The sequence below is a fragment of the Cherax quadricarinatus genome, chromosome 76 (genome assembly GCF_038502225.1).
Source record: "Cherax quadricarinatus isolate ZL_2023a chromosome 76, ASM3850222v1, whole genome shotgun sequence".
Lineage (NCBI taxonomy): Eukaryota > Metazoa > Arthropoda > Malacostraca > Decapoda > Parastacidae > Cherax > Cherax quadricarinatus.
In genome coordinates, this window is record NC_091367.1 from 13,302,655 (window position 1) to 13,322,181 (window position 19,527).

At 42.4% G+C, this 19,527-nt stretch overlaps 1 protein-coding gene across 7 annotated transcripts in view; it reads left to right on the plus strand.

Moving 5' to 3' along the window:
* The window catches only part of LOC128703690 (serine-rich adhesin for platelets-like), a 616,714-nt gene that overhangs the window by 552,395 nt on the left and 44,792 nt on the right, over window positions 1-19,527 (plus strand). The window lies entirely within an intron of this gene.

The following is a 19,527-nucleotide window of genomic DNA, read 5'->3' on the forward strand; positions in this document are numbered from 1 at the left end:
CAAACATGATGGGGAATTACCAGGAGAGGATCTGGTAAGTTCCTTAAGTCAGTTCTGATCACTTGAGCTGTGGCACACATTGAACAGCTAACACCAACAGTCTGGTTGATTGGGTTATCAACCAGGAAGCCTGCTCTGGGACCATATTGGAAGAGCGTTGAACCCCGAAATCACTTTCAGGTAAGCATCAAGTTAGGGTCCAATGTGGTTATAAATCAAGCAGTTGTATTAACCTGGATTTTCCAGGAATTCCAAGCCAAGACACACTAACAGCACCTTTCAAGGCAGGTGAAATTGCCGACCTAGAAAATGTACAGAGAACTTTCACGGCTCGCATAACGGAGATAAAACACCTCAATTACTGGGAGCGCTTGAGGTTCCTAAACCTGTATTCCCTGGAACGCAGGAGGGAGAGATACATGATTATATACACCTGGAAAATCCTAGAGGGACTAGTACCGAACTTGCACACGAAAATCACTCACTACGAAAGCAAAGGACTTGGCAGACGATGCACCATCCCCCCAATGAAAAGCAGGGGTGTCACTAGCACGTTAAGAGACCATACAATAAGTGTCAGGGGCCCGAGACTGTTCAACTGCCTCCCAGCACACATAAGGGGGATTACCAACAGACCCCTGGCAGTCTTCAAGCTGGCACTGGACAAGCACCTAAAGTCAGTTCCTGATCAGCCGGGCTGTGGCTCGTACGTTGGTTTGCGTGCAGCCAGCAGCAACAGCCTGGTTGATCAGGCTCTGATCCACCAGGAGGCCTGGTCACAGACCGGGCCGCGGGGGCGTTGACCCCCGGAACTCTCTCCAGGTAAACTCCAGAGAGATGGAAAAAAAAATCCTGCCTACATTGACATAAATATATTGTAAAGTACCTTACTATCTGGTATACCAATGTTATAATCTCTCAGTATTTTTAAGATTTGTCTCTGTACATGCATTGTATGTCCCCTTTCTTTTTGATGTTATAAAACTCAGTGCACTGCCCTTTTCAGAAGCCATTTTGAGGGTGCAGTAGATACTCCTAAGTCATGTGATAATAACTCACATTTTCGATATTCTGTGATTGAAATACAGTTTTCATTTCCAATTGAAATGTCACATTCCCATTGAGATGTACCAGAGTGGAATTCATTTCTGTTTGAGGCACGTATTTCCATTGAAGAGAGCAGCAGAAGACGTCCCCCCTCTCCCCTGCTATTCGTTGGAAAACTCCATTGTCTTAGCAGTGCAGGGGATGGTGTGAGAGAGGGTGAGGGGATGTAAACAGAAATGCTAGTTGGAGAAAAATATGGTTGCTAGTGTGGTGAATGATTTCACATGTTTTCCATCAGTGGAAAGTCAGGATCAGAAAATTGTTGGTCTGGCAAGGAGAATTCCGGGTGAGAGAGATGAAGATGTGCAGCCAGACGAGAGGGAATATTGCAGGAATTAAATTCCCAGCTGCAGAGAGCAGGATGATGAGGATGAACGACTGATGTTGACACTGCAATTAATGCTTTAAACATAAGATGATAAGGACCAACTGCCTGCTCCAGAGCATGCTTTTCAGCTTTGCTTCTAGACCAAGTCATGGTTCTTATTAATAAACAAGTTTGCAACTTTACCAGCAGTGCGCAATGACTCTAGCATTACCTGGAATAACCTCCAGGTAATGCTAGAGTCATTGTGCACTGCTGGTAAAGTTGCAGACTTGTTTATTAATAAGAACCATGACTTGGTCTAGAAGCAAAGCTGAAAAGCATGCTCTGGAGCAGGCAGTTGGTCCTTATCATCTTATGTTTAAAGAACTGCAGGGTAAAACAAACTGGCAGCAGAACGTCTGACAGAACGCCCAAGGACTCCACTGCAACCATCAACAGATGGAGCTGCATCACCATCACAAGATCCCCCAACCTTCAACATTGCATCTCATCAACCCTAACCGTCAACTCAACCTAGTAGGACCGCAACCAACCTTTCTACTCCAGGATGTTTAGCCCCACCAACCTTACTTAAAGCTAAGTAACAAATACTGTACATCAGGGGTCCCCAACCTGCAGGCCACATGTGGCCTTCTAGGAAATGAATGCAGCCCTCGCATGAAATTATGAATTCACTTTTATGTAAGTTTCACACTGCACAATATCAACAAAACCATGTAGCCCTCATCACACATTTGACTATCAAATGTGGCAGACTTGTATAGGAAGGTTGAGAACCACTGCTGTGCAGTATTGATGTAACTATTTTGTATCTACACGTACTCTTTATGTTCACTGTCTGATCCTCACTGGAGTTTTAGATCTGAGGAATGCAGTTCTGTTTTGTCCATATGGAAATAATTGATAGTGCAGTTTTCAGGAGCATAGTTCCTATGTGAGTTATGAATAACAAAAAGGTACAATACCATGACTGGAACAATGCACAAATAATCTGCACATAGGAGAGAGGAGCTTGCGACGACATTTCGGTCTGACTTGGACCATTTACAAAGTCACACTTGCAAAGAGGAGAGGAGGTGGCAATATATATAGGCCAGCAGACAGGGACAGGTCAAGAGAAGTAGTAGGAGAGGTAGTGGTAATAGTAATAGTAGAGTCATTGGGCCCCTAGCTCTCCTGCAGTGCTCCTCTTTCTTGGTCTTTGACTTACTCCACTATACTACTACTACCTCTCTACTTCCTTTTATACTACCTCTCTTGTCCCGTCCCTGTTTACTGGCCTTTATATACTGCCCCCTTCTCTCCTTTCTGTTAGTGTGACTTTGTAAATGGTCCAAATTGAACCGAAACATCGTCGTAAGCTCCTCTCTCCTATGTGTGGGTTATTTGTGTGTGAGAGTTGTGAATGTCCACTGTACAGTAGAACCTCGGTTTTCATACACCCCAGTTTTCGTAGGATTCGGTTTTTGATGACTTTTTTCTGTCGAAATTTTGTCCATGTTTTCGTACATCACTTCAGTTTTCATAGAGTTGAAATGGTCCGTACCGAATGCATATGCCTGCCCACTCGCGTCACTAGGCCACTCAATTGCCGAGTGACTCAGTCTGCCTATGTGTATTGTTGAGTGAGCATCACCCCGCATGGGAGATAGTGTTTTGGAGTTGATAATTTGTGAAAAGGCAAGGCAGTTGATGGGCTGGGGATGACCCTGATGACACTATGCCTATTGTGGACTCTATTGTGTCTTTGGAGAGGTTCATAGGGTTGGATGTGAGTGGCCAAGGTGTGGAAGAATTGGTGGATGACCACAGGGAAGAGCTAATCACTGAAGAGCTGCAACACCTTCAACTGAAACAGCAACAGATCGCAGCTGAGGAAATTGTTTCAGAGGAGGAGGAAGAGAGAGGGGAGAATGTGCCTTCTTCAGTGATTAAGGACATGTGTGCAAAGTGGAGTGAGTTGCAAAGTTTTGTGGAGAAATATCACCCTAACAAAGCTGTTGCAAGCCATGTCTGCAACATGTTCAATGAGAATGCCTTGTCCCATTTTAGGCAAATCTTAAAAAAATGCCAGAAGCAGATCTTTCTGGACATATTTTTTGTGACAGGGGTACAGTAACTCTCAAACTGGCCCTAGTGCCATAGGGCCTTTATACCTGAAGTCCTTATGGAAGGGGATTCTCCTTCCAAACAATAACCTCTCCTCCCTCTCCCCTCCTCGCCGTCTTCTATACTCCAACAAGTCTCTTCAGTAAAGGTAAAAGTGGTGTTGAATGTTCATTTATCCATTTCATTAGTCATATTTATTTTTCATTCTCATTTTTTGTTAATATTTTTGGGTTTTTGGAACGGATTAATTGGATTTACATTACTTCTTATGAGAAATATTGCTTCATTTTTCGTGCAATTCAGTTTTCGTTAGACTTTCTGGAACGAATTAATCATGAAAACCGGGGTTCCACTGTATATTGAAAAATGGCTTAGAGTGCCAAGAGCGAAAAAGGAATGTCCTATTATTGAACAATATTTTCAGATACATGTTCATTTGGAACTGTTTGCACTTTTCAGTTATTTGGATTTATCCAAAGAGGGAAATTTAGGGCTAATTTCATAAGTTTGTAGTCAGAACATTTTGAGTATTTTTCACTGTGGTAGTTCAATATAATTTCAGTCACACAGTTAGTGATTCCTGGGCATGACATACTGTGCTAAACATACATTCATACATATATTAAGCATTAACAATGTTCATCTGATATGAAAAATAGGTTGAATTTTATCTAATAATCTAGAAATTAATATAGTTTACCCTAATATTTGGATAACAGCTCAACCTTAAAAGTCTGGATGAACCTTCCCATGACACCTTGGTGGTGGTGTGGGTTGTGTGGGCATCAAACTTAAGGCCATGGAAGTGATCAGTTCAGGTTCAAATCTGCCACCAGCCACGGGTGCCCATCCTGCTCTGGCCCCGCAGTGTGCAAACTAAAAGAGAATGCTGTGTCGCGCAGATGAATAATGATGTCAGTGGCTGTACCTGGGCAAGGGGGCAAAGGGGTGGTGCTGTCGACGACCTTGGGGGTTGAGGGGGGAGGTTGGAGACAAGCGAAGCCTCCCTTTCTTCCCTCGCTCGCTCTTTCTCTCTCTCTCTCTCTCTCTCTAAACTACTGCTTGGTCATTGAACAACACAAGAGGTAATGTCGTTTGGTCCGGGATACTAGACTACCTGTGCTTGGCCTGGAAAAGGTCACAGGTCAAGGGTCACCCTAGAGTCACAGCTTCCTAGAAAGGGAAATGAGTGAGGGTCATACCCACGCCTTGTGTCAAGGTAGTTAGCAGGTCAGTAGCCTAATGGCTCTGGTACTTAAGTGTGTTCCGAGTGAAGGAAAAAAACTTACTCATTCTGTACACTCTATGTCTGCACTCGAGAAATTAACTGCAAATAGAAAATTGTTATATATTTTTTGTAAATTGTGCATTTTACTGAGTTTTATATGAAATTATAACAAATTTGAATGGAAGTTCCTCGAGTATTATATATTTTTTCAGATAATTACACGACACAAATCTGTATTGATACAAGTCCTAAGCAGTATATGGAGGACCTCGCCCCAGACAACAATATTTATGTATGGTCAATCTCGAAAGCTCCCTCAGGAATCCCATGACACCTATGATTCCCTTGAGGCCTAGTGAGGGCAAACCATGACCTCGCTGGAATACCTTCAGTTACGATCATGTGGGATGAGGTCACTTGGATAAGGAAGGGAAAGGGTGGGGGAAGGGAAGGGGACAGACAGACACATTCCCATGATGACATCATGCTGGTGCCGATGTGGTGGCATCAGCATTATGTCACAGAGGGGCAAGAGGGGAGGTGGTGAGAGGTCAGTCACAAAAAGCAGAAGCAAACCAACAATATGAAACTTACTCGGTGCTCTCACCTTCGTCCCTCCCGAGGAAGAAGGACACGGAGGATCCCTCTGAGGGTGGAGGAGGGTCGTAGGGACGTCCCCCAGGAAAGGCCGTCCCGACTGGCTGCTGTTGATGGAAGCTGTTGTCACCACTGCACGAGCTGTAAGTGAAGGACTTGCGGTAACCTTCGTTCTTGAAGTCGGTAGGAAGGTCGTGATTGCGAAGGTAGCCATAGTGGAGTTCATCAAGAGGGTGTCCTGCAACCTGCCCCTGGGCCTGGTCCAGGCTCCGGTGAGAAGTACAGAGAGCAGCATCTCTCTCATCATGTGCCCTGGTGAACCCAGGGTGGCTGAAGGGCCTCCCCAGTGGATGGCTGCTAACAGGGCTCGGTGATCTGGAGGCAGAGGGCAAAGCCAAGAGAGAATCCAAGACATCCTCCAGTGTGGTGCTGTCACTTAGCTGATCATGCATGGTGGGCTTCTCCATCTCTCCAGCCTCATGGCAGATGGTAAAGGCCCCTCCCACCCTGTCATTTCTATTACAGTGTTCATCGTAACCTGGCTGGTCCTGGTAACTAGTGTGGTGAGGGTCACCTGCACTCCCCACCTCCTGATACTGTTGAGGCTCTATGCTGAGGTCTCTGTAAGCCACATCTGCCAGCCTCCTTGCCCCCACATCCTGTGCTGGGGAATTGTATGGAAAGGCATTGCTCTTGGTACTCTGGGTAGAGCTCACAGCAGTATTTAGGTAAAGCGTCGGAGCTGGCTGAAGGTTGTCTCTAGAGTGGAGAGTTGGAGCTGATTGAAGGTCCTCCCTGGAGTGGAGTGTCGGGGCTGGCTGTAGGTTCTCCCTGGAGTGGAGCGTTGGAGCTGGCTGAAGGTCCTCCCTGGAGTGAAGCACAGGCTTCACCGGGTGTGTGGACAGGTTGATTCCTGAAGGAGTCACTTCATCATCAAACACTGCACCAGCAGGAGCCCGCCCAGAGAGCTCCTCCAGTTCAGCACTTCCTGGTGAGGCCTGCATATCATCTCTGCTGCTACCTGCCCTGCTGCTGCTGCTTCTACTGCTACTCCCCACACTCCCTCTACTACTACATCCGCCACTGCTCAGAACACTGCTTCTGCTGTTTAGGCTATCAATGTTACGGCTGCTGAGGCCACTGTTGACAGTATCAGCAGTGCTGTGTCTGCTACCTACCGTGCTGCGATCTACTGTGCTTTGACCACTGTCTGACAGGCTGTGCCTGCTACCTGCTCTGCTGCTATCACCTATGCTGCTGTCAACAATGACAGCTGTGCTGTCATTAGTGCTGGCTGCTGTGCTGTCTCTGCTGCTGTCCCGCAGGCTGCTGCATGCACTGCTTAAACTATTCACAAGACTGGCCAATTCTGCAAAGTGAGAAAAAGTTAGCAACAACTTTCAGTCTTTAGATATCACAGAGTTTCACCTCAAATTCCATCAGATTTGTTGTCCTTTCTGAGAAACATTTAATAAAATCACTATGATTTACTGGTAAATTAACCCTTTGACTGTTTTCGACGTATAAATACGTCTTACGAGCCAATGTTTCTGACGTATATATACTCAATAATTCTAGCGGCTTCAAATCAAGTGGGAGAAAGCTGGTAGGCCCACATGTGAGAGAATGGGTCTGTGTGGTCAGTGTGCACCACATAAAAAAAATCCTGCAGCACACATTGCGTAATGAGAAAAAAAAAACTCTGATCGTTTTTTTGGAATAAAACGCCGACTTTGAGGTGTATTTTCGTATAGTATTTATCGTTGTATTCGCGTTTTCATGGTCTTAGGTGATAAAATGGAAAACATATTACAGAAATAGAGATGATTTTCATTACTTTTACGATGAAAACGACCTTGAAACTGAGCTCAAAGTAGCGGAAATGTTCGATTTTTACCAATGTTCAAGAGTACATAAATCACACCACACGTCCAATACACGTCAACTGGGGAGTCTAATATTCTTTCACTAGTGCACTGATATTATTTATACCATTTTTACAATAATGCAGTCGTCTGCATAACAGTAAATTTTGTATTTTTTTGTATGAATAAAAAATCAAAATAGAAAGCAATAATAATATAAGAGGGGCCTAGAGATGTGACTAATGAACAGAGCATATGTTATTTTAGTGCCACGAATGTCTACCTTGTTTATTCTGGACCCTATTTTGAAATTGGCATCTTTTTTATTTTGCGTGAAATTGGCCAAATTGCCAATTTCTGACCACCATATTGGGTAGTCCAAATTAGTAAATGGGAGGTTTCTTGTACTCAGCTGATAGATAAAATGGAGTTCTAAAGAAATAGCTATGAGTTTGGTCAACTGGAACAATGGAATTGGCTGAAAATTGGGCTCAAAGTCGGCGAAATCGCCGATACGCATATGTCGCCGAGACCGCTAACTTCGCGGGAGCATAATTCCACGAGTTTTCGACCAAATTTCGAACTTTTGGTGTCATTACCATCGGGAAAAGATTATCATTTCATAAGAAAAAATAATTTTTTTTTTTTTCAAAAATTGAGCGACATAGAATGACAGTTTCAGAGAGGGGCCTGAAACAGTCAAAGGGTTAAAGACATGTAGTCAAAGCTAGCCATCATTAAGAACAAAAAGGCACAATACTGTAACAGGAACAATACACAAATAACCTGCATACAGAAGACTGAAATTTACGACAGAGTTTCTGTCCGACCTTGACCACAAACTAGTCGTGACTAGTTAATGGTCCAAGTCGGACCAAAACATCATCGTAAGTTTTATACTCCTATGTGTGGGTTATTTATGTATGTATTATCATGCATCTCTTCTCCTCTCGTGAGAGAGAATACATTTAGTTCTTTAGGTATCCCCAGTGGTTCAAATGCTTTATTGTCTCTTTGCAGGAAGTAAATGATCTCTGGATCTGCTCTGGCTCTTTATCCTGGCCTGAATGGAGTCATCAACATTAAACAGCACCCCAGGTGGGATTACACAAGTAATTTGAATAGTGTCACCATTAGCAATATTTTTTATAATCTGAATGTTCTCATTACCCATCCTATCATTTTTCTAGTTTTTGCAACATTTGCTTGATCATCTCTAAATGATAGGTCAGCTGACGATGTTATTGCCAGGTCGTTCACATGTTACTATGTTTTGTATTCAATTCAATTCAATTCAATTCAAAGTTTATTCTCTATAAGGATTACAATGCTGAGTTTACAGAAATTTGGTTATTGTTTGGTTTACATGTAGTAAAATTGTGATTACAGAGTGTACCACTAGAACGCTTAGCATGGCTAGGCATTTCGGGCATACTTAGTTTTATTCTTAATTGTAAAATATTACAAATTATGAGGTAAGTTGGTATTATGGCTAAGTGACTAAATACTAGTTTGTGAGTTTAGCAATGTGAATGCTTTTGTTTTGGCACAGTACATAGTTTCAGTATTGGAGTATCACAGGATTCATTATTTTAAGACTGAGATTAATATTTCTGTTTATGGTCAAATGAGTGAGTGAGTGTAAGTGTGAACCACCAGGTGGTATTCGTGTAGTTAGTTGACGGGGTGTATCAGGGAGATAAGATGTTTTCTAATGGTAGTTTTGAAGGTGATGAATGTGTCTGCAGTTCTAGAGTTCTCAGGTAGGGTATTCCAGATTTTAGGGCCTTTGACATACATTGAATTTTTGTAAAGGTTTAGTCGGACACGGGGAATGTCGTAGAGATGTTTGTGTCTGGTGTTATGCCTGTGGGTTCTGTCACAACTATCAAGAAAGCGTTTTAGGTCAAGGTTGATATTAGAGTTTAAGGCCCTGTAGATGTAGATTGCACAGTAGTAAGTGTGGATGTACTGAACTGGGAGTAAGTTTAGATCTATGAAGAGTGGGGGGGTGTGTTGCCAGGGATGGGATTTAGTGATTATTCTTACTGCAGCTTTTTGTTGGGTTATTATTGGCTTTAGGTGTGTTGCTGCAGTTGATCCCCAAGCACAAATAGCATAGGTGAGGTATGGATAAATAAGTGAGTGGTATAGTGTGAGAAGGGCATTTTGCGGCACGTAGTATCGTATCTTGGAGAGGATCCCAACCGTTTTGGATACTTTTTTGGCTATATGCTGGATATGGGTGCTGAAATTCAGGTTGTTGTCAAGGTATAAGCCTAGGAATTTTCCCCCATTATTTCTGGTAATTAGAGTGTTGTCAATCTTAATGTTAATTTGTGCATCTCCTGCTCTGCTACCAAACATAATATAGTAAGTTTTGTCAGTGTTAAGCGTAAGTTTATTGGCTGTCATCCAAGTCGATATTTTAATCAGCTCCTCATTCACAATGGTGTTGAGGGTGGCAAGATTAGGGTGAGAGATGACATAAGTCGTGTCATCAGCAAAGAGAATGGGTTTCAGGTGTTGGGATACGTTTGGAAGGTCATTGATGTATATGAGGAAGAGCAGGGGACCAAGGACACTTCCCTGCGGAACTCCAGTATCAAGTGGCCGTGTTGCTGATGCTGTGTCTTTAATGGTGACGTACTGATACCTATTAGTAATGTAAGATTTGAAATAAGCAAGCGCATGGCCTCTTATACCGTAGTGATCAAGTTTGTGGAGTAGGATGTCGTGGTCTACTGTGTCAAAAGCTTTTCTTAGGTCAATAAAAATTCCTAGTGGATATTCCTTATTTTCCAATGCTGTGTAAAGCAGATCTAGCATTTTTATGATTGCATCATTAGTGCTTTTATTTTTCCTGAATCCAAACTGGCAGGGGTTGAGTATGTTTTGAGCCGTTATAAATGAATACAGTCTCCTGTGCACGAGTTTCTCAAAGATTTTGGATAGCAATGGTAAGTTAGATATTGGCCTATAGTTGTTTAAGTCTGTAGGGTCACCACCTTTATGTATTGGTGTAACCCTTGCCATCTTGAGTAGTTTCGGGAAGGTGCTAGTCTCTATTGACTTGTTAAAAAGTAATGAAATAGCATGCGAAAGGACATGGGCCGCTCGCTTGTACAGTAATGGTGGGACATGAGACAGATTCCCCGAGTTATTTTTAAGTGACTTTATGATCTCAATGACTTCCGTGGGCTCAGTTGGTGCAAGATAGAAGGAATTAGGGAAATTTCCATCTAGGTAGTCCCCGGCATGGGCATTGGTATGTGGGATTTTACTGGCGAGATTAGATCCTATGTTTGAGAAGAAGTCGTTTATCTTGTTAGCTGTGTCAGTGGGATGTAGTGGTGTTTCATTAGGTTTAGTTAGGACAATATTCTTGGTTTTTCTCAGTTTGTGGGTCCCTAGAATCTGAGAGAGTGTTTTCCAGGTCTTTTTTATATCTCCTCTAGTGTCTGTGAATCTACTGGAGTAGTATAGTTGTTTGGCTTTTTTTATTACTTTGGTGAGAGCTGATGAATAGTGTTTAAGAGTATCTTTGTGTATTAAGCCCTGTCTATATTGCTTTTCATATTGGTGTTTCTTGTCAATGGATTTCAGAATGGTGCTGGTTAGCCATGGGCAACCAAGCCGTTTGTTTGTGATCTGTTTTGTTTTTATAGGACAATGTTTGTTGTATAGTCTAAGTAATTTGTTAAGAAAGATGTCTGTCCAGTCATCAATACCATTGGCCTTGGAGAATTCTGTAGGCCAATCAACAGTCTCTAGGTCAGCTGTGAACTTCCTTACTGAGGCCTCGTCATGGAGTCTAAATGAGACTTTGTTGTATTCAAGTGGTGGTTTACTAATGTTTGTCAGGAGGAAGGTAGGGTAGTGGTCTGTAGTGCTATCTGTGATTATCCCTGATTTAAGGGGGGCTAGTATATTGGTCCATATGTGGTCTATTATGGTTGCACTTGTCTCAGTGAGCCTGGTTGGTTTAGTTATTGTTGGTATGAGAAGTGTGTTGTTCATATTGTTGATGAAATCAGTTACAGGCTGATCATCTAGTAAGCCAAGGTTGATGTTGAAGTCTCCAGCTAAGAGAAGGTGGTGCTTATTCATTTGTCTGTTTGTTATTAGTGACTTTAATTTCTCACTGAAATTTGGGATGTTTGTGTGAGGTATCCGGTAAATGGCACCGATTGTTATAGGCGTCTTAAGGTTTTTTACAGTAAAATTAGCAAAAATGTATTCCCCATATTCATCTAATTGGTTAGAGTAATAGATTGCAATACCACCCCCAACTTGGTTTGTTCTGCAGTTGTGAATTGCTGTGTATCCTGGTAGAGGGTAGATATCTATTGTGTCCTGCTTAAGCCAGGTCTCAGTAAGAATAATGCAGGAGAAGGGTGTCTTTAGTGATTCAAGGAGTGCTAGGAGGTCATCATAGTGTTTGCTTAAGGACCTGATGTTGTAGTTAAGTACTGATAGACTTTTAGCATTGTTTAGGATAGTGGTGGCTTGTGATGCTTGCCATAATGGTTCAGCAGTTGTGACAAACATAATAGTCTCGCTCTAAATCCATGTTGGTTTGGGTTGTGTAGACCATGCTTTCTATAATGTTTGGGATTTGGCATCTGATCACCCTTTCAAGGATTTTGGTGGTAAGTGATGTTAGTGCCACTGGTCTGTAATTTTTTTCCAGCACTGTATTTCCTCTTCTGTGCAGAGGAGCTGTCTCTTTACTTTTTAAGGCCTCTGGTATTTCATGTAGACCCAAGCTCTTCTTTCCAAAGAACACGTGAGTGCTCATGCTGGTGGTACTTCTCACTTTATGAATGAATAAGGAACTCCGTGAAACCAACCCCCAGTGCTGTATGAATGGAATGTTCTTTATTTCTTTTCCTAATTCTGTGGAATTAGTGCTTTTGTCAGATAGGGCAGTCAGAATTAGTGAAAAAAAAAAATTCTACACCCACCACTTTGGTTCTGTTCTGTAAGCTTGTTCAGTGAAACATTTTATACATTGTAAGGTTCTGTATATGACTTCCATGTACCAGTGTGGGTTAGTTGCTTATGACTGTTTCCCAGGATATGTCAAAAGTTCTTTGTCTCGGTTAATTCTCTGATTGTTGAAGTTAAATTTACTGAATGTCCATTCTCATTTGTTCTTCTGTGAGTTGTGATCCAAGTGTATTGCATATGAGATAGTTCTCTCTCATTAGTTCTGTTATCTGTTGGTTCAAAACAATCTTTGTAGAACTACATAACCTGTATACTCAAATTTCAGACACACACACAACAAATCTCCATGAAAATCTCTAAGACCATAGGCATACTATCCAAGATACGGTACTACGTTCCACGACCAGCTCTCCTTGCCTTGTATCACTCACTTATTTACCCCTATCTCACCAATGGAATTTGTGAATGGGGTTCAACAACAATAAACCATCTCAGACCACTAATAACACAACAAAAGGCTGCAGTCAGAATGATAACAAATTCCCACTCCCGACAGCATACTCAACCAATATTCAAAAGTCTAAACTTACCATAGAAAACATCCATACCTATTATTGTGCTTACTACATACATAGAACACTACACTCAAACTTCTCCTTACTAACCTTAACAGGACACACTACCATAACAAGGTACAGATCACTCCTTGATGTTCCCAATGTCCATCTCACACTATGTAAAAACTCTCTGCACATAAAGGGCCCAAAAATTTGGAATTCACTACCACCGAATACCAAAGGATCCCTGTCTGTACATCAATTCAAGACTCTTCTTTTTTTTAAAAACCACCTACTCGCCCAAAACTAACCCAAAACTAAATACTTAGTACTTAACCTTACCAACAAAGCTACCAAATCACTCTCCACCTCAAATTATAAATGCTCACTGTGTTACTCCCTTAACCTCAGAACCCCAAAAGTAAATGTTCATAGTACAATAATTTTTCATATTTTAACGTAAATATTTTAATGCAAATGTTGAATAACATGTATTTAACATAAGTATAACCTATTGTTTAATTAATGCAGCCTGATCAGATATTTCTTATTTATAAATTAAAGTGTAAATATTTCATATTTATAAATTACGTACATTGTGTGAATAGTGTCGGTGGCTTCTGCTGCCGCCTCTACCACTAATATGTACGGCTTCTCTCAGTGGCCCTTATAAACCCAACATCATCACCACCACTTACTCCTCACATACATAATGACATATTTTATTCATTCTAGAGTATATATCATGTTTATATGTTCTTAGTTTTGTTTATTATGTCATATTAGATGAATTATGATACGTAAATAAGATGTCTGAAATGGATTAATTAGATTTACGTTATTTCTAATGGGAAAAATGGTTTCAATTTTAGTCGATTTCACATTTTATTAGAAACTCTGGAACGAATTAAAGACGAAAAGGGAGGGTCCACTGCATGTGACATTTCTAATAATTGTCGGAGTCTTCAGTACAGTTCCTATTAGTAATAGTACCAGACATGAGGGAGTATGCCTGGAGAGGGTTTCAGGGATCAACACCCCCATCTGGCTGATCAGTGTCTGATCAGCCAGACTGTTACTGCTGGCTGCATGCAAACCAACGTACGAACTACAACCCGGCTGATCAGATACTGTACTGACTTTAGGTGCCTGTCCAGTGTCTTCTTGAAGACAGCCAGGGGTCTATTGGTAATCCCCTTTATGTATGCTGGGAGGCAGTTGAACAGTCTTGGGCCCCTGACTCTTCTTGCATTGTTTCTTAGTGTACTTGTGGTGCCCCCTGCTTTTCATTGTGGGGGGATGTCGCATCTCCTCCCCAATCTTTTGCTTTTGTAGGGAGTGATTTTTGTGTGAAAATTTGGGACTAGTCCCTCTAGGATTTTCCAGATATATTATCATGCATCTTTCTCAACTGTGTCAGGGAATACAAATCAAGAGACTTCAACCATTACCAGTAATTTAGGTGCTTTATTGAACTTGTGTGCCTGAAAGTTCTCTGTACATTCTACAGGTCTGCAGTTTCACCTGCCTTGAAAAGAGCCATTAGTGTACAGCAGTATTTCAGCCTAGAGAGAGAACAAGCAATTCTCAGAGGTGCTTGCCTTGGTGGTCTCCAGCTTGTGCTCAGGCAGTATGTTTGAAATGCACTGCATGGGGCAGATATCGGTACAATAGAACCACAGAGTGACTCCTTGATTTTAAGCAGAAGACAGGGGTCACCTGCCATGTCATTCGTCAAGCTAAATGCACTTGCTGGCAGGAGTATGTTTCTACCATCACTTAGGCTTCCTCTTATGAGTGCAGTCTGCAGTAGGGAAACTGAGTGGCAAATGCTCTCCCAACCCGGTTCCTATTCTTCGGGTTGCCAGTGTTGCTATAGCAAACCCTCTTGATGTTGCCACCAAAATTGGGGCCACATCTATGCCCCTATTTCTTTCCTCCAAGTCTGCCAGAGAGTTTGAGCCCTTAGACTTTTCTTCTGTCAGAGAAAAGTCTTACAATGTGCCTTTTACATTTCTGGAATTGGAGGCAAAACACACTGCTTGCCAATCATCGGCATCTGGGCCTGATGGCATTCTTATTCATATGCACCAGCATTTACATCAGTCAGCCCTTGCTGTCCTCTTACGACTCTTTAATCTTATTTGGTCGCAAGGAGTTCTTCCCCAGCTGTAGAAATCTGCCATTGTTCTCCCTTTCTGTAAAGTGGGTACTACGGGACATGATGCCTCTCACTATCATCCCATTGCTCTTACCAGTGCAGTTTGTAAGGTGATGGAACATCTGGTAAATAGACGTTTGATGTGCTATTTAGAGACATACAATAGTCTCTCCACTAGCCAATATGGCTTTCGTAAGGGCCGTTCTACTATTGACCTCTTACTTCACTTAGATACGTGTGTTCATAACGCCTTTGCCAATAATCACTCGGTTATCACCATCTTTTTTGACCTTGAGAAGACATATCACACAACATGGAGATATAACATCTTGGCCCAGGCCCACTCCTTAGGCCTCCGTGGCAATCTGCCATTTTTGCTTAAGCACTTCTTGTCTGAGAGAAATTTCCACGTTCAGGTTAATACGCTTTCCCTGGACTTTGTCCAAGTTGAAAGTGTCCCCCCAGGGATGTGTTCTGAGCACAACACTTTTTCTCCTTACTATAAATGATCTGGCATCTATTCTTCCATCTAATATTCTAATATTTGGTCATCACTATGTTGATGACTTTGCTATAGCTTGTGCAGGCACTGACTGTCACCTCATTGCAGTTTCTCTCCAGCATGCAGTCAACCGTGTTTCCAATTGGGCCACCACTCATGGGTTTAAATTTTCTAGTACTAAAATTCGCTTAGACGTTTTTTGTCTCTGATCATCCATTGTACCTATATGGCTCGCATATCCCAGAACGTGATAGTCAGGTTTCTCGGCCTTCTGTTTGACCTTTGTTATCCTGGAAACCTCGAATTACCTCTCTGAAAGCAACTTGTCATCGCCGGCTGAACCTCCTTAAAACCCTCACTCATCATTCATGGGGGGCTGTCGTAGAACTTTCCTTCGACTACATTCAGCCCTAATTTTATCAAAACTTGATTATGGCAACTAGATATATTCAGTGGCCTCTCCTGCAACTCTCTCTAGCCTTAATCCCATCCATCACCAGGGATTACATTTATGCCTCGGTGCTTTTCACTCTTCATCTGTTGAGAGCCTCTATGCAAAGGCAAATATTCCATCCTTGACTGATCGCCATGATGCTCATTGTCTTCGCTGTTATGTTTGCACTCATGACCTCTGCAATCCTTCCATATATAGGATAGTAACAGATGTTAGAAGTAGTTCTTTATTTATTCGTTGCCCCTGTTTTCTCCCTCCCTTTTCTCTTCATCTACATTTGCTCTTATCTTCTCTTCAGTTGCCACCTTTCTATGTTCATGTAGCAACTAGCGTTTCCCTTCCCCCTTAGGAAGTTCCAGCGGTTTGAATCTGTTCTTCCCCACTGCCATGCACAAAAGCCCACCTGCTTATCGTGGCTTCTCGCTCTTTCTTTTAACCACTTTCAATCTCATTCTCATGCCATTTCAGTGTGCACCAATGGTTATAAGTCTTTTGACGGCATCGGATTCGTAGCAGTGTTTCCAGACAGTGTCATGCGAGGGTATTTATTATCCTTGGCTCGCATTTTTACAGCTGAATTGTATGCCATTCTCGTAGCACTTATCTGTATTGCAGCTATTCCTGTGTCACCATTTGGGGTAGTTTCAGACTCCCTTAGTGCTTTACAGGCTATAAGAAAATTTGATTCACCTCATCCCCTGGTCCTTTGTATCCAACTTTGATTATGGCGCATCTCTAGCACGCACAAAGATTTTTTTTTTTGTTGGGTCCCTGATCATGTTGACATACAGGGCAATGAACAGACAGACATTGCTGTGCAGTCAGCAGTACATGACCTCCCAGTTTCATTTAGAGGTGTTACATTCACATATTATTTTGTTGTTTTTGCTACTCATCTTTGTAACCATTCGCAAGAACATTGGTCTGATCTGCTACATAATAAATTACACTGTTAAACCAAGTATAGGTTTCTTGCTGTCTTGCCATCGATGCCATAGTTGGGAGACTACACTCTCCCGTCTTTGTATCTGCCACACTCGTCTTACTCATGGGGATCTCTTGGAGAGGTGCCCTGTTTTACTCTGTGAGAATTGTCAGGGTCCAGTTTCTGTTAGCCATATTCAGTTGGACTGCCCCCACTATCAACAAGCCCACAGAATTTACCTCCATCATCACTGCTCTGCTATCCTTACTTTACCTTCCCTTCTTCCTGATGGACCCTCCTTTAACCCAAACTTTCGTTGACTTTTTGACAGCAACTGATTTACTGTACAAACTGATGATGATGCCTCTAGCACTCCTTACAGCCCTTTCTACCTCAATCTCTTGGTACCCTCTACCCCTGCACTGTCCACTGTCCTGCTGCACTCCATGACCTAATAATTCCCCTCCCTCTTGCTACCCAATTCCCCTGCACCCTTCCCTGCCCTGCTGCACTGTATGGCCCTTGTAGGTTTAGTGCTTCTTTTTTATTATAATCCACATGCCATTGTTCAACGAGACTTTTTAACAGGTGATGACACAGAGCAACTCTAGCTCCAGGACCTTCCAGTTCTTGAAGACATGTGCTAACTGCCCACAGGCAGAGATTTTATCCATGAAATATAGCTAAAAACTTTTGACTGCTGTGAACATCCACCTTCTGTTTATATAGCAGGACAGCACTTACAAGTAGTATGAGAATTTATCCCTACCCCAATCTCCCCTCAAGGAAGATTCCTTGACTCTGGTGAGGGGCTCTTGATCTAGAGAATTGGATCTGTGCTCCAGTTCCCTAAATTAAGCCTGAATACCTTCCATCCCTACCCCCCCACAGGTGCTGTATACTTGAAAGAGGGTTTCTATTACACTATGGCAGTTTCCCATCTCCACCTTCAAGGGATCCTCCCAAGGCTTTCTTATTCCAGAGTTGCTAGATGACCTCAAACTTTACTAGTACCTACTTCAATAATCACCTCTATAGTCTCACTTCCATAGTTACCTCTGTGTCTAACCCTTTTGCAAACCTAGGCTCAGAGGTTCCTACCTCATTGTCGTCTCCTACTGTCCTCCATCTCACTTTCGTGACCTACCTCAACTAAATCGTCACTTTGTATTCCCACCTCTATAAAGTCTTAACCATCACCAAAATACAAATCTTTAGCCCTTAAATCAAGTATTCCCAAACATTTTACTTTTCCTGTCTCTAAGTCTAGTCCTTTACCTCATAATGCATATGTTTCTATTGTGGAAATTCATCCACCCTCACATGCAGTTGCTCCCTCTCTTGTCTCTACTAAAGTTTTATTTTTCCCACCAAGATACTTCTAGCCTCTTGTTATTTCCCTCTTCTTGGGTAACTTCTGTGGTCTCAGCCTCCTACTTCTCCCTCTGACATAATGTTTTCTGCAGCATCTCTATCATCTGAAACAATTGAAGACATCACATTTATTGAGAGAAAAACTGGTGAACACCGATCCAACATCTTATCAGAATTCCAGTCCTTTGCTCCTTACTATTTTCCTGCTACCTCCACACATTGACTTTACTGACCTAACTAGTCCATAGACAATGCCTGCTTTTTGTTACTGCTATTCTGCTTTTCTCAGATGACCTACATTGGAATATTAATAAAGGACTTGGGTAATCAGGGTAAACACTGTTATCCTCCCTCATCTCGGGCTATGCCTTATTTTGATCAGATCCTTTTTCCCAATGGGATTTTTAGTGAAAGTGCACTATTTGTGCATGCGGGTATACAACATTCTCAGATCTTTGTTCATACTTTGCTGCATTACTCTGCAGTCTGTACTTGAACATTATTATAATAAAAAAGAAGCACTGAACCACAAGGGCTATACAGCGCTGCAGGGTAGGGAAGGAAGCGAGGGGATCAGGCGGCAGAAGGGGGGAGGGATGATTAGTAGGTTATAGAAAACAGCGGGGCAGGGGATAGTGCGGGGGTAGAGGGTAGCAAGAGATTGAGGTAGAAAGGGCTGAATGTATCATCAGAGTTTATGGAGTAAGTCAGTTGTTGTCAAAAAGTCAATGAGAGAGTCCGGATGAAAGGTGGGTCCATCAGCGAAAAGGAAAGGTAAAGAGAGAGCAGCGGGGCGAAGACGACGACGAAGGTAAATTCTGCGTGCTCGTTGATAAAGTGGGCAGTCTAACAGGATGTAGCTGACCGATAATGGAACCTGACAATTCTCACAGAGAGGAGCAGGGCGCCTATCCATGAGTAAGACGAGTATGGCCAATGCAAAGATGGGAGAGAGTAGTCTCCCAACCTCGACACTGGTGACAAGAAGACAGCCAGTAACCTATACTTGGTTTAATAGAACAAAGTTTGTTATTGAGCAGAGCAGACCAACGTTGTTGCCAACGGGTGTGAAGGTGGGTAGCTATTACAGCAAAATAGTCCGGAAATGGAACACCTCTATATGAAATTGGTAGGTCATGTACTGGAAATATAAACACATATGCAGTATAATGTGATCCTTTATTGGCAACGTTTCGCCCACACAGTGGGCTTTTTCAAGTCACAAACAGATCTACCTGGGGTGGAAGGTACGCGAGTATTTATAGTCAGGTTCAGAATGCTGAGGTCAGGTGGAGAATGCTGCATCTGATGATGTACCGAGTGGGGTTATAGAGTCTAAAATCTGGGTAGCTTGGAAAGGAGATTGG